Source organism: Trachypithecus francoisi, unplaced genomic scaffold (genome assembly GCF_009764315.1).
Source record: "Trachypithecus francoisi isolate TF-2019V2 unplaced genomic scaffold, Tfra_2.0 Lachesis_group11, whole genome shotgun sequence".
Classification (NCBI taxonomy): domain Eukaryota; kingdom Metazoa; phylum Chordata; class Mammalia; order Primates; family Cercopithecidae; genus Trachypithecus; species Trachypithecus francoisi.
Window position 1 is genome coordinate 77796034 of NW_022681456.1, and position 13256 is coordinate 77809289.

General features: G+C 45.0%; 1 protein-coding gene across 9 annotated transcripts in view; it reads right to left on the bottom strand.

The window, feature by feature from the left end:
* RBMS2 (RNA binding motif single stranded interacting protein 2) overlaps positions 1-13256 on the bottom strand; it is a 74830-nt gene that overhangs the window by 34440 nt on the left and 27134 nt on the right. For 2 of the 9 annotated variants that reach the window (XM_033221660.1, XM_033221659.1), the window contains one exon: positions 1049-1191. The exons of 6 other annotated variants lie outside the window; for them this stretch is intronic. The gene's annotated coding sequence lies outside the window, so the exon portion shown is untranslated. Of the gene's footprint in view, positions 1-949; positions 988-1048; positions 1192-13256 lie in introns of those variants that run through there. One more of the 9 variants, XM_033221661.1, reaches the window with a different exon arrangement.

Below are 13256 nucleotides of genomic sequence, written 5' to 3' on the forward strand. Positions count from 1 at the left end.
TAGGGAATTGAGGTATTTCTCACTCCCTCTCTCTCTTCCTCTTTTTTTTTTTTTTTTTTTTTGAGGCGGAGTCTCGCTCTGTCGCCCGGACTGGAGTGCAGTGGCCAGATCTCAGCTCACTGCAAGCTCCCCCTCCTGGGTTTTACGCCATTCTCCTGCCTCAGCCTCCCAAGTAGCTGGGACTACAGGCGCCCGCCACCTCGCCCGGCTAGTTTTTGTATTTTTAGTAGAGACGGGGTTTCACCATGTTAGCCAGGATGGTCTCGATCTCCTGACCTCGTGATCCGCCCGTCTCGGCCTCCCAAAGTGCTGGGATTACAGGCTTGAGCCACCGCGCCCGGCCTTTTTTTTTTTTTTTTTAAGACACAGAGTCTAGCTCTGTCTTCCAGGCTGGAGTGCTGTGGCATGATTATGCTCACTGTTACCTCAAACTCCTGGGCTCAAGTGATCCTCCTGCCTCAGCCTCCCAAGTAGCTAGGACTACAGGCACACACCACCACACATGGCTAATTTTAAAAAACATTTTTGGCTGGGTGTGGTGGCTCATGCCTGTAATCCCAACATTTTGGGAGACTGAGTGAGAGGATTGTTTGAGGCCAGGAGGTTGAGACCAGCCTGGCAACATGGTGAGACCCCCGTCTCTACTAAAAATACAAAAATTAGCTGGGCATGGTGGTGGGCGCCTGTAATCCCAGCTACTCAGGAGGCTGACGTGGGAGGATCACTGGAACCCAGGAGGTGGAGGTTGCAGGGAGCTGAGATCGTGTCACTGCATTCCAGCTTGGGTGACAGAGTGAGACCTGGTCTCAAAATAAAATAAAATAAAATAAAAATTCGTAGAGGTGGAGTCTTGCGATATTACCCAGGTGGATCTTGAACTCCTGGCCTCAAACAATCCTCCCACTTCAGCCTCCCAAAGTGCTTAGATTACAGGTATGAGCCACCATACCTGATCAAGGTCATCTTCTTCTTCTTTTTTTTTTTTTTTTGAGACGGAGTTTTGCTCTTGTTGCCCAGGCTGGAGTACAATGGCGCAATATTGGCTCACCGCAACCTCCGCCTCCTGGGTTCAAGTGATTCTCCTGCCTCAGCCTCTCGGGTATCTGGGATTACAGGCATGCGCCACCACGCCCAGCTAATTTTGTACCAAAGTCTTCTTAATATTATGCCTTAAAGATCTCAGTCTCAGTCCTAGACAATTAAAGAAAAACAAACAGAAGGAATTGCTATATAATTTAAACAAAAGTAACTTTCTGAGTCAGAGAAAGGTAGTCCTCAAGATATTCAGGGCCAGCTCACTGAGTAGGTATCCAGGTACTTGGCTGCCTGCCTCAAAGCCCTAAATCTTTTCAAGTGTATATATCCTTTTATTCAGAAATTCCACTTGTAGGGATGCTTATATATGTGCACAAATATATATGTACAAGGATATTCATTGCATCATTCGTTTATAATAGTAAAATACTGAAAAAGCATATACTCATCAGTGAGAAGACTGGTTACATAAATTATAGTGCATACATAAAAAGAGTATCATTAAAAATGATATGCCACATCCATGCATCTTTTCCTGGAAGGATACTAAAAATATACTATTACATGAAAAAACTAAGCTGTTTAGTACCACTATTACCAATGTTCATATTACTACTTTATTTATTTAAAACATTTTATTTTAAGTTCCGGCATACATGTGCAGGTTTGTTACATAGAGAAACACGTGCCATGGTGGTTTGCTGCACCCATCAACCCATCACTTAGGTACCAAGCCCCACATGCATTAGTTATTTGTCTTGATGCTCTTCCCCCGCCTGTCCACACAACAGGTCCCAGTGTGTGATGTTCCCCTCCCTATGTCCATGTGTTCTCATTGTTCAGCTCCCATTTATAAGCAAGAACATGCAATATTTGGTTTTCTGTTCCTGTATTAGTTAGCTAGGGATAATGGCTTCCAGCGCCATCCATGTCCATGCAAAGGACATAATCTTGTTCCTCTTTATGGCCACATAGTATATTCCATGGTATATATATACCAGATTTTCTTTATCCAGCCTATCATTGATGGGCATTTGGGTTGATTCCATGTCTTTGCTATTGCGAAGAGAAAGCTCTAAATCTTTAAATGTGCTTTCCACAAAGGCATCTCAAGTTCTCCTGCATCCTTGACAGCTGATAGGGGAAATATCAAGCCTCTGCACACAGATGACAGTTCAATATGGGTGAATTATCTATACCTGCAAAGGAAGGAGAATTTTGCCCTTCATTCTAATTTTAGAAACATTCGGCCGGGTGCGGTGGCTCATGCGTGTAATCCCAGCATTTCGGGAGGTCAAGGTGGGTAGATCACTTGAGGACAGGAGTTCAAGACCAGCCTGGCCAACATGCTGAAACCCTGTCTCTACTAAAAATAAAAAAATTAGTCAGGCATAGTGGCATGCACCTATAGTCCCAGCTACTCAGGAGGCTGGGGCAGGAGAATCGCTTGAACCCAGGAGGTGGAGGCTGCAGTGAACCGAGATTGTGTCACTATACTCCAGCCTGGGTGATAGAGCGAGATTCCCTCTCAAAAAAAAAAAATTAAATTACAAGAATTCTTTTTTAAAAAAGACTCAATTTTTAGAGACTCTTGATCAGATGCAGTGGCTCAAACTTTTTTTTTTTTTTGAGACAGAGTCTCGCTCTGTCGCCCAGGCTGGAGTGCAGTGGCCGGATCTCAGTTCACTACAAGCTCTGCCTCCCGGGTTTACGCCATTCTCCTGCCTCAGCCTCCCGAGTAGCTGGGACTACGCCCGCCACTTCGCCTGGCTAGTTTTTTGTATTTTTTTAGTAGAGACAGGGTTTCACCGTGTTAGCCAGAATGGTCTCGATCTCCTGACCTCGTGATCCGCCCATCTCGGCCTCCCAAAGTGCTGGGATTACAGGCTTGAGTGGCTCAAACTTTTAATCTCAGCACTTTAGGAGGCCGAGGTGGATGGATCACTTGAGCCCAGGAGCTTGAGACCAGCCTGGGCAACATGGTAAAACCTCACCTCTACTAAAAGAAATACAAAAATTAGGCTGGGTGCAGTGGCTCATGCTTGTAATCCTAGCACTTTGGGAAGCCACGGTGGGCAGATCACCTGAGGTCAAGAGTTTGAGACCAACCTAGCTAACATGGTGAAACCCCATCTCTACTAAAAGTACAAAAACTAGCCGAACTTGGTGGCGTGTGCCTATAATCCTAGCTACTGGGGAAGCTGAGGCAGGAGAATTGCTTAAACCCAGGAGGTGGAGGTTGTAGTGAGTAGAGGTCACCCCACTGCACTCCAGCCTGGGCGACAGAATGATCTTTGTCACACACACACACACACACACAAAGAAATACAAAAATTAGCCAGGCATGATGGTGCATGGCTGCAGTCCTAGTTACTCAAGAGACTGAGGTGGGAGGATGGCTTCATAGAGTGATACTCTGTCTCAAAAAAAAAAAAAAAAAAAAAGACTCCTGGCAGGGCGCAGTGGCTCACGCCTGTAATCCCAGCCACTTTGGGAGGCCGAGGCGGGCAGATCACATGAGGTCAGGAGTTGGAAACCAGCTTGGCCAACATAGTGAAACCCCGTCGCTGCTAAAAATACAAAAATTAGCCAGGCACCTGTAATCCAAGTTACTCAGGAGGCTGACACAGGAATATCGCTTGAACCCAGGAGGATGAGGTTGCAGTGAGCCAAGATTGCACCACTGCGCTCCAGCCTGGGGGATAAAGCAAGACTGTCTTAAAAAAAAAAAAAAAAAAAAAGACTCAATTTTTTTGACAGAGTCTCGCTCTGTCGCCCAGGCTGGAGTGCAGTGGCATGATCTCGGCTCACTGCAAGCTCTGCCTCCCGGGTTTACGCCATTCTCCTGCCTCAGCCTCCCAAGTAGCTGGGACTACAGGCGCCCGCCACCACGCCTGGCTAATTTTTTGTATTTTTAGTAGAGACAGGGTTTCACCGTGTTAGCCAGGATGGTCTTGATCTCCTGACCTCGTGATCCGCCCACCTCAGCCTCCCAAAGTGCTGGGATTATAGGCGTGAGCCATCGTGCCTGGCCGAAGACTCTTAATTTTAAAAGAATAACTATTACTGATATTTGGTACTTGTATATGGTGCTAAGTATTTTATTTATTTTTTGAGACAGGGTCTTGTACTGTCACCCAAGCTGCAGTGCAGTGGCATGATCGTGACTGACGGCAGGTTTGACCTCTCAGGCTTAAGCAATCCTCCCACCTTAGCCTCCTGAGTAGCTGGGACTACAGGTGCTTGCCATTACATTTTTTAATTTTGTAGAGACATGCTATGTTGCCAAGGCTGGTTTCGTACTCCTGGGCTTGAGGGATCCTCCTGACTCTGCCTCCCAAAGTGTTGGGATTACAGGTGTCAGTCACTACACCTGGCCTGTGCTAAGGATTTTATGTCTACTGTCTCAATTATCCTACCTCTCTTGCTTTCCTTCTGCTTTTATGTGTGGCTGCTCACACTGAGAAGGGAGTGACACTTCTGGGAAATAGAAATGTCCTTTTCACATGGGTGTCTTCACACATCTTTATATGCTAGATTCCAGTCATCCAACTAACCTTAAATCTGCTGTTCCCTAGCATTCTGCTTTGAATTTGAATGATCAATCAAAGTTTCCTTTTCTGTCTTGGTAACCAAGTGGGTACCTGTCTAGGTTTCACTGGCAGATCTGAAGTCAACAAAGCCCCAGCCTTGAGACTGCTTCCCACCTCCAGGGAATAAAACTGAAATTCCTGCATTTCACACAAAAAAATCAGTGAAATACTAGAACTTTTTAAAAACATTACCTACTTTACATGCCCATGGTTTTAAGGCAATACATTAGCTTTCAGTTAATAAATCAAACTTCAAGACTCGTCATCACACTACCAGGCTTTTCGTGCAGTGGCACGATCTCGACTCACTGCAACCTCTACCTCCCAGGTTCAAGCGGTTCTCCTGCCTCAGCCTCCCAAGTACCTGGGACTACAGGCACATGCCACCATGCCTGTGTAAGTTTTGTATTTTTAGTAGAGACTGGGTTTTGCCATGTTGGCCAGGCTGGTCTTGAACTCCTGACCTCAGATGATCTGCCCACCTCGGCTTCCCAAAATGCTGGGATTACAGGCGTGAGCCACCATGCCTGGCCTCAAGTACTCAAATGTTTACTAAGTGAATGAATTAACCCATGTTTATTCTGAAAGCATTCAACATATATCCATCAAGCAGGTAATCTCAAATTCTGCAAGTCTAAAATTAATTTCTGCACCTTTTCCTGAATTCCCTTATTTCTAATATCTCTTAACTTGTCTGACTGCCTCTGTTCTCCTACACCTCCAAACCACCCTCAGTAATGCAGCTAGCATTAGCCTTCTCAAGTATATGTGATCATGTCATTTCTCTCTATATAAACCCATTAATGTTGCCTATTCACTTCCAGTCTACTACATACGAAGACTCATACCTAGAATACTCTTTTACTGGATATCTTTACATATTTCTTTGCTACATGATGATATGCTGCCATTCCTTACTTCTAAAAGCAAATCTAATATCATCCCAGACATCTAAGATTTTAGGTCACATGTGATGGCTCTGCTTAAATCTTGAAATCATGAGGGGCATAGTACAATTATGAGTCCTCTTCTAAATGCCACTAATTCAAATGACTTCCGCCATTCCACCTCATGAGCATAAACCAAGGTTATGAGTAAAAACCTGCGTTTCTTTTTCTAGGAGCCAAATAAAACTGCATGCCATTCAAAGGAGTAAAGCAAACTGATGGATGTTAGAGCAGAGATCTATCCCCTTTTTTTTCTTTTTTTTCTTTTTTTTTTTGAGACAGGGTCTTGCTCTGTCACTCAGGCTAGAGTGCAGTGATGCGCAATCATAGCTCACTGCAGCCTCAAACTCTTGGGCTCAAGTGATCCTCCTGCTTCAGTGCCCCAAGTAGCTAGGAATACAGGTGCACGCCACCATATCTGGCTAATTTCTAAATTTTTTGCTATGTTGCTCAGGCTGGTCTTGAACTCCTGGCCTCAAGTGATCCTCTTGTTTCAGCCTTTCCCTTCCCTTCCTTTTTTGTTTTTTTTTTTTTTGATACGGAGTCTTGCTGTCACCCAGGCTGGAGTGCAATGGCGCGATCTCGGCTCACCGCAACCTCTGCCTCCTAGGTTCAAGCGATTCTCCTACCTCAGCCTCCTAAGTAGGTGGGATTACAGATGTGTGCCACCACACCCAGCTAATTTTTGTATTTTTAGTAGAGACAGGGTTTCACCATGTTGGCCAGGCTGCTGTCAAACTCCCGATCGCATGTGATCCACTTACTTCGGCCTCCCAAAACGCTGGAATTACAGGCGTAAGCCACCGTGCCTGGCCTTTTTTTTTTTGAGAAAGGGTCTCAACCTGTCACCTAGGCAGGCTGAAATGTAGTGGCACGATCACAGTTCATTGTAGCCTCAACCTCCTGGGCTCAAGTGATCCTCCCACCTCAGCCTCCTGAGTAGCTGGGAGTACAGTCACACACAATCACACCTGGCTAATTTTTGTATTTTTTGTAGAGACAGGGTTTCACCATGTTGCTCAGGGTGGTCTCAAACTCCTGAGCTCAAGGAATCTGCCTACCTCAGCCTCCAAAATGACCGGCATTACAGATATGAGGCACTGCGCCTGGTCTAGTCTATCCCTTTCTTAAGAGAAACCTGGAGAACTGACAATTCAGCCATTTCAGGTCCTCTAATAACCCTGACATTGATTCTCACATGAAAATGACATTTAAGACATATCAATAAATAGCAAGTGAGATTTAAGATTTAGAATCTGCTGCAGTTTATGAAATCCACCACAGTACAGGAGAATTAAGGAAAAAATTTGGCTCTTCATTTTCTTTTTTTTCCTTTTTTTTTTTTTTTTTGAGATGGAGTTTCATTCTTGCTGCCCAGACTGGAGTGCAATGGCATGATCTTGGCTCACTGCAACCTCTACCTCCTGGGTTCAAGTGAGTCTCCTGCCTCAGCCTCCCGAGTAATTGGGATTACAGGCTTGCACCACCACTTCTTGCTAATTTTGTATTTTTAGTAGAGACGGGGTTTCTCCGTGTTGGTCAGGCTGGTCTCGAACTCCTGACCTCAGGTGGATCTGCCCACCTCAGCCTCCCTAAGTGGTGGGATTATAGGTGTTAGCCACTGCGCCCTGCCTGGCTCTTCATTTTCTAGCATAGGGCTTGACATAAGACTGATGGCCCCTGAGAACCATTTCAGACTAGTGTGAGTGATAATACAGTCCTATCCTTCTCTTCCCCAGAACATTCACTAATCTGGGGGAAAGGCTGGTGGGATGTGGACATAAAAATATATAACTCCTTCATCTTTCACCCAGAAAAAGAAAAATCGAATTCCCCTGTTCCTATAGCAGAAACTTCATGTTTCCTGTCTTACTGAGTCGCATGAAACAAGGAGAAAAGAGAGTGTCCTTCTGTTTGCTCTCTTTCAAGAGATTATAATGATAGGGTGGCACAATGCCTACTTCCCAATCACTAGGTTTTCATCAGATCTTTTAAGAGAATGATCCAATCAGATGAGCCACTTGTAATTATAATCTAGTATAAGTAAAACATTGTCTTTAAAGAAGCTGCATTTCTGGCCCAGCCCAGTGGCTCGAGCCTGTAATCTGAGCACTTTGGGAGGCAGAGGCAGGTGGATTGCTTAAGGCCAGGAGTTCAAGACCAGCCTGGTCAGCATGCTGAAACCCCGTCTCTACTAAAAATAAAAAAATTAGACATGATGGTGCGCACCTGTGGTCCCAGCTACTGGGGAGGCTGAGGCACGAGAATCACTTGAACCTGGGTATCAGAGGTTGCAATGAGCCGAGATCATTCCAGCCTGGGTGACAGAGTGAGACTTTGTCTCAGAAAACAAAAAAAATAAAGAAGTTGTATTTCTGAAAATTAAGCTCTCCGATCAAGTGCTCATTTAGTCTAGTTTCATAAAGTTTATGAATCCTGTATCCATTCATTTGCCATCAAAGTCATCCTCACCCTGGGTCCTTAACTGTGAACTGCCACAGCAGGAGAAAACCCGACCCCACATTTGATACCTAGCTAAGTTCCTGGTACATAATAGGCACAGATATTTGTTAAAATGAGTGAAATAAACACAGGGTTTTCTAATTGAGTATCATGTTAATAAATCCCTAAAAAGTCTCACAGACACACAATCCAGCGGCCTAACATCTAAATTGCTAATACAACCGGAATGTGGATGATCCACAAGACATATTACTGGAGCCAGTGGTCTCCAGGACATATAACTTATCTGAACGTTTGCCTAAAATACATTATTTCCTGGGGTCCAAGTCATTGTATCACCCAATAAGAGAAAGTTCACTTTCTCTGAGAAGTAACAGAACCCGTAATTACCCATGAGATCCTTTGCACTATTTCAGTCATTCAGCAAATATTTGTTGGTTTGTTTGTTTTTTGAGACAGAGTTTCGCTCTGTTGCCCATGCTGGAGTGCAGTGGTGCAATCTCAGCTCACTGCAACCTCTGTCTCCTGGGTTCAGGCAATTCTCCTGCCGCAGCCTCCCAAGGAGCTGGGATTACAGGCATGTGCCACCATGCCTGGCTAATTTTTATATTTTTAGTAGAGATGGGGCTTCACCACGTTGGCCAGACTGGTCTCGAACTCCTGACCGCATGTGATCTGCCCACCTTGGTGGCCTTCAAAAGTTCTGGGATTACAGGTGTGAGCCACCACATCCAGCCAAGCAAATACCAACTATATATAAACACTGCTTGATGCTGTGGGGACTCATAGATGAATGGCGTATGAGTGAAATATTTCATAATATATTTATTTATTAACACACTCCACAGGGAGGTACATAATAAATTTAAATGCACATCCACAAGGAGTCACTAACAAGTTCACAAACTAGAGCTTACGATCTAGAAAAGGAGCAGAATGGGCTGGGTGCCATGGCTCGCACCTGTGATCCCAGCCACTTGGGAGGCTGAGGCAGGAGAATCACTTGACCCTGGGAGGGAGAGGTTGCAGTGAGCTGAGGTCATGCCCTTGCACTTCAGCCTGGGCAACAAGAGTGAAACTGTCTCAAAAAAAAAAAAAAAGAAAAGAAAAGTCAAAACAAAATATTTGTACTAATGGTATAAGAATATGAAAGGCCGGGCGCGGTGGCTCAAGCCTGTAATCCCAGCACTTTGGGAGGCCGAGACGGGTGGATCACGACGTCAGGAGATCGAGACCATCCTGGCTAACACGGTGAAACCCCGTCTCTACTAAAAGTACAAAAACTAGCCGGGCGAGGTGGCGGGCGCCTGTAGTCCCAGCTACTCGGGAGGCTGAGGCAGGAGAATGGCGTAAACCCGGGAGGCGGAGCTTGCAGTGAGCTGAGATCCGGCCACTGCACTCCAGTCCGGGCGACAGAGCGAGACTCCGCCTCAAAAAAAAAAAAAAAAAGAATATGAAAGAAGACACAATTAATTCCTGAGGGTGAAGCCTCTCAAAAAAGACACTTGGGCCTTGAAAGGATAAGCAGAACAATAATTATTATTTTTGAAAAATAGAGACAGGGACTCATTATGTGCCCAGTCTGGTCTCAAACTCCTGGACTCAAGCAATCCTCCTACTTTGGCCTCCCAAAGTGCTGGGATTACAGGCCTGAGCCACCATGCCCAGCCAGAACAATAAACTTTTTTTGTTTTTGTTTTTTCTGATGGAGTTTCACTCTCATTGCCCAGGCTGGAGTGCAGCGGCACGATCTTGGCTCTGCAACCTCTGCCTCCCGGGTTCAAGCGATTCTCCTGCCTCAGCCTCCTGAGTAGCTGGGATTACAGGCACCTGCCACCATGCCTGTCTAATTTTAAAAATATTTTTAGTAGAGACGGGGTTTCACCATGTTGGCCAGGCTGGTTTTCAACTCCTGACCTCAAATGATGCACCCACCTCGGCCTCCCAAAGTGTTAGGATTACAGGTGTGAGCCACCGCACCCAGCCCAGAATAATAAACTTTTAATGGAGAGTTATCAAGGAAATGCAAATCAAAATCACAGCAAGCTATCACTTCATACCTATAGAATGGCTATAATAAAAAAGACAGATAACAAGTTCTGAAGGGTGTAAAGAAATTGGAAACCTCATGTACCACTTATGGCATTGCAAAACGATGCAGCTGCTTTGGAGGACAGTTGGGCAGTTCCTCAAATGGTTAAAGCATAGAGTTACCATGTGACCTAGCAACTCCGCTGCTAGGTATACACCCAAGAGAATTGAAAACATGCCCACACAGGGCCAGCTGCGGTGGCTCAAGCCTGTAATCCCAGCACTTTGGGAGGCTGAGGCAGTTGGATCACTTGAGGCCAGGAGTTTAAGACCAGCCTGGCCAACATGGTGAAGTTCTGTCTCTACTAAAAATACAAAAATTAGCTGGGTGTGGTGGTGCATGCCTGTAATCCCAACTACTCGGGAGACTGAGGTACAAGAATTGCCTGAACCCAGGAGGCAGAGATTGCAGTGAGCCAAGATCCTGCCACTGCACTCCAGCTTGGGCAACAGAGTGAGACCCTGTCTCACAAAAAAAAAAAAAAGAAAAGAAAAGAAGAAAAAGAGAAGAAAACATATGCTTACACAAAACCTGTACACAAATTTCACAGAAGCACTATTCATAATAGCCCAAAGTGGAAACAAGACAAATGTTTATCAACTGATAACTGGATCAATAAAATGTGATATATTCATATGATGAAATATTTATTCAGCCATAAAAGGGAAGAAAGTACTGATACATGGTACAATGTGAAGTAAGCCTAAAAACATTATACAAAGAGACAGAAGCCAGTAACAAAGGACCACATGTTGCATGATTCCATCTATATAAAATGTCCAGAATAGGGCAATCTATAGAGACAGAAAGTAAATTAGTGACTACCTAGGGCAATGCGAGAGGAGTAATGGGAGGATTAAGTGGTGATAGGTAAGTGGGTAGGATTTCCTTTGGGGGATAATAAAATGTTCTAAAATTGACTATGGTAGTGGATGCAAAACTGCATAAACTAAGAACCACTGAATTGTATACTTTAAATGTATGATGTGTGAACTTTAAATTGTATGATGTGTGAATTATATTTCAATAGGGCTGTTATAAAAATGTGATGAGGTGCATGTTTATAGCAGCACAATTTGCAATTGCAAAGATATGGAACCAACCTAAGTGCTCATCGACCAACAAGTGGATAAAGAAAATGTGGTATATATACACCATGGAATACTACTCAGCCATAAAAAGGAACAAAATAATGTCATTTGCAGCAACTTGGATGGAGCTATAGGCCATTATTCTAAATGAAGTAACTCAGGAATGGAAAACTGCATATTATATGTTCTCACTTATAAATGAGAGCTAAGCTATGAGGACGCAAAGGCACAAGAGTAATATAAGGTAGAATTTGGGGACTGGGAGGGAAGGCTGGACGGGGGTGAGGGATAAAAGACTACATATTGGGTACAGTGTAAACTGCTCAGGTGACAGGTGCACTAAAATCTCAGAAACCACCACTAAAGAACTTATCCATGTAACCAAAACCCACCTGTACCCCCAAAACTATTGAAATTAAAATATATAGTCAAAAAAAAAAATGTGATGAGGGCCAGGTGTGGTGCCTCAGGCCTATAATCTCAACACTTTGGTAGTCTGAGGCAGGTGGATTGCTTGAGCCCAGGAGTTCAAGACCAGCTTGGGCAACATGGCAAAATCCCGTCTCTACCAAAAAAAGAAAATTAAAAATTAGCTGGGCATGGTGGCATGTGCCTGTAGTCCCAGCTACTCAGGAGGCTCAGGTGGGAAGATCATCGAACTTGAGAGGCTGAGGATGCATTGAGCCATGATTGCACTACTGCGCTACAGCCTGGGCAACAGAGCAAGACCCTGTCTCAACAACAACAACAAAATGTGATGAGGATGGGTAGACAGAAGAAGACATTCCAACTACTGAAACTATCTTGAGACTTTAGGTTACCAGAAGTTACCATGAACTGGCACAGAATTCAGCCTAGGTGGCATCACTCTACTTCATTTCCAGGTAGAAAAGTCAGTCACAAAATAAATATATTTTATTGAAGCTCAAATCATGTAAGAGAAATAAACAAATATTTCCTGCAACTCCTCTTCCTAAAAACAGCAATGTAAAACAAGAAAGGCATCTCTAAAACAGAGTCTGAGGCAGAGAACACATGCTGCATAACTGTCCAGCATAGATGGGTTTTTTTTTAAGACGAAGTCCCGCTCTGTTGCCCAGGCTGCAGTGCAGTGGTGTGATCTCGGCTCACTGCAAGCTCCACCTCCCAGGTTCAAGCAATTCTCCTGCCTCAGCCTCTTGAGTAGCTGGGATTATAGGCGTTCAACACCACACCTGGCTAATTTTTGTATTTTTGGTAGAGATGGGGTTTCACCATGTTGGTCAGGCTGGTCTCGAACTCTTGACCTTGTGATCCACCCGCCTTGGCCTCCCAAAGTGCTGGGATTACAGGCATGAGCCACCACGCCTGGCCTATAGCTGGTTTTAAAAGGTGACTCTATGGCCGGGTATGGTGGCTCACGCCTATAATCCCAGAACTTTGGGAGGCTGAGGTGGGCGGATCACCCAAGGTCAGGAGCTCAAGACCAGTCTAGCCAACATGGTGAAACCCTGTCTCTACTAAAAATACAAAAATTAGCCAGGTGTGGTGGCATGCACCAGGCATGTTGGCCAGGCTGGTCTTGAACTCCTGACCTCAGGTAATCCACCTGCCTCGGCCTCCCAAAGTGTTGAGATTACAGTCGTGAGTCACCGTGCCCGGCCTTCATGGACACTTTGAAATGAAGTATGGGGCTGGGTGTGGTGGCTCATGCCTGTAATCCCAACACAGAGAAACCAAGGCAGGAGAATCATTGAGGCCGGGAGTTTGAGACCAGCTTGGGAAACACAGTGAGATACTGTCTGTATATAAAATTTTTTTTTTTTTTTTTTGAGACGGAGTCTTGCTCTGTCACCCAGGCTGGAGTGCGGCGGCCGGATCTCAGCTCTCTGCAAGCTCCGCCTCCCGGGTTCACGCCATTCTCCTGCCTCAGCCTCCCGAGTAGCTGGGACTACAGGCGCCCGCCACCTCGCCCGGCTAGTTTTTTGTATTTTTAGTAGAGACGGGGTTTCACCGTGTTAGCCAGGATGGTCTTGATCTCCTGACCTCGTGATCC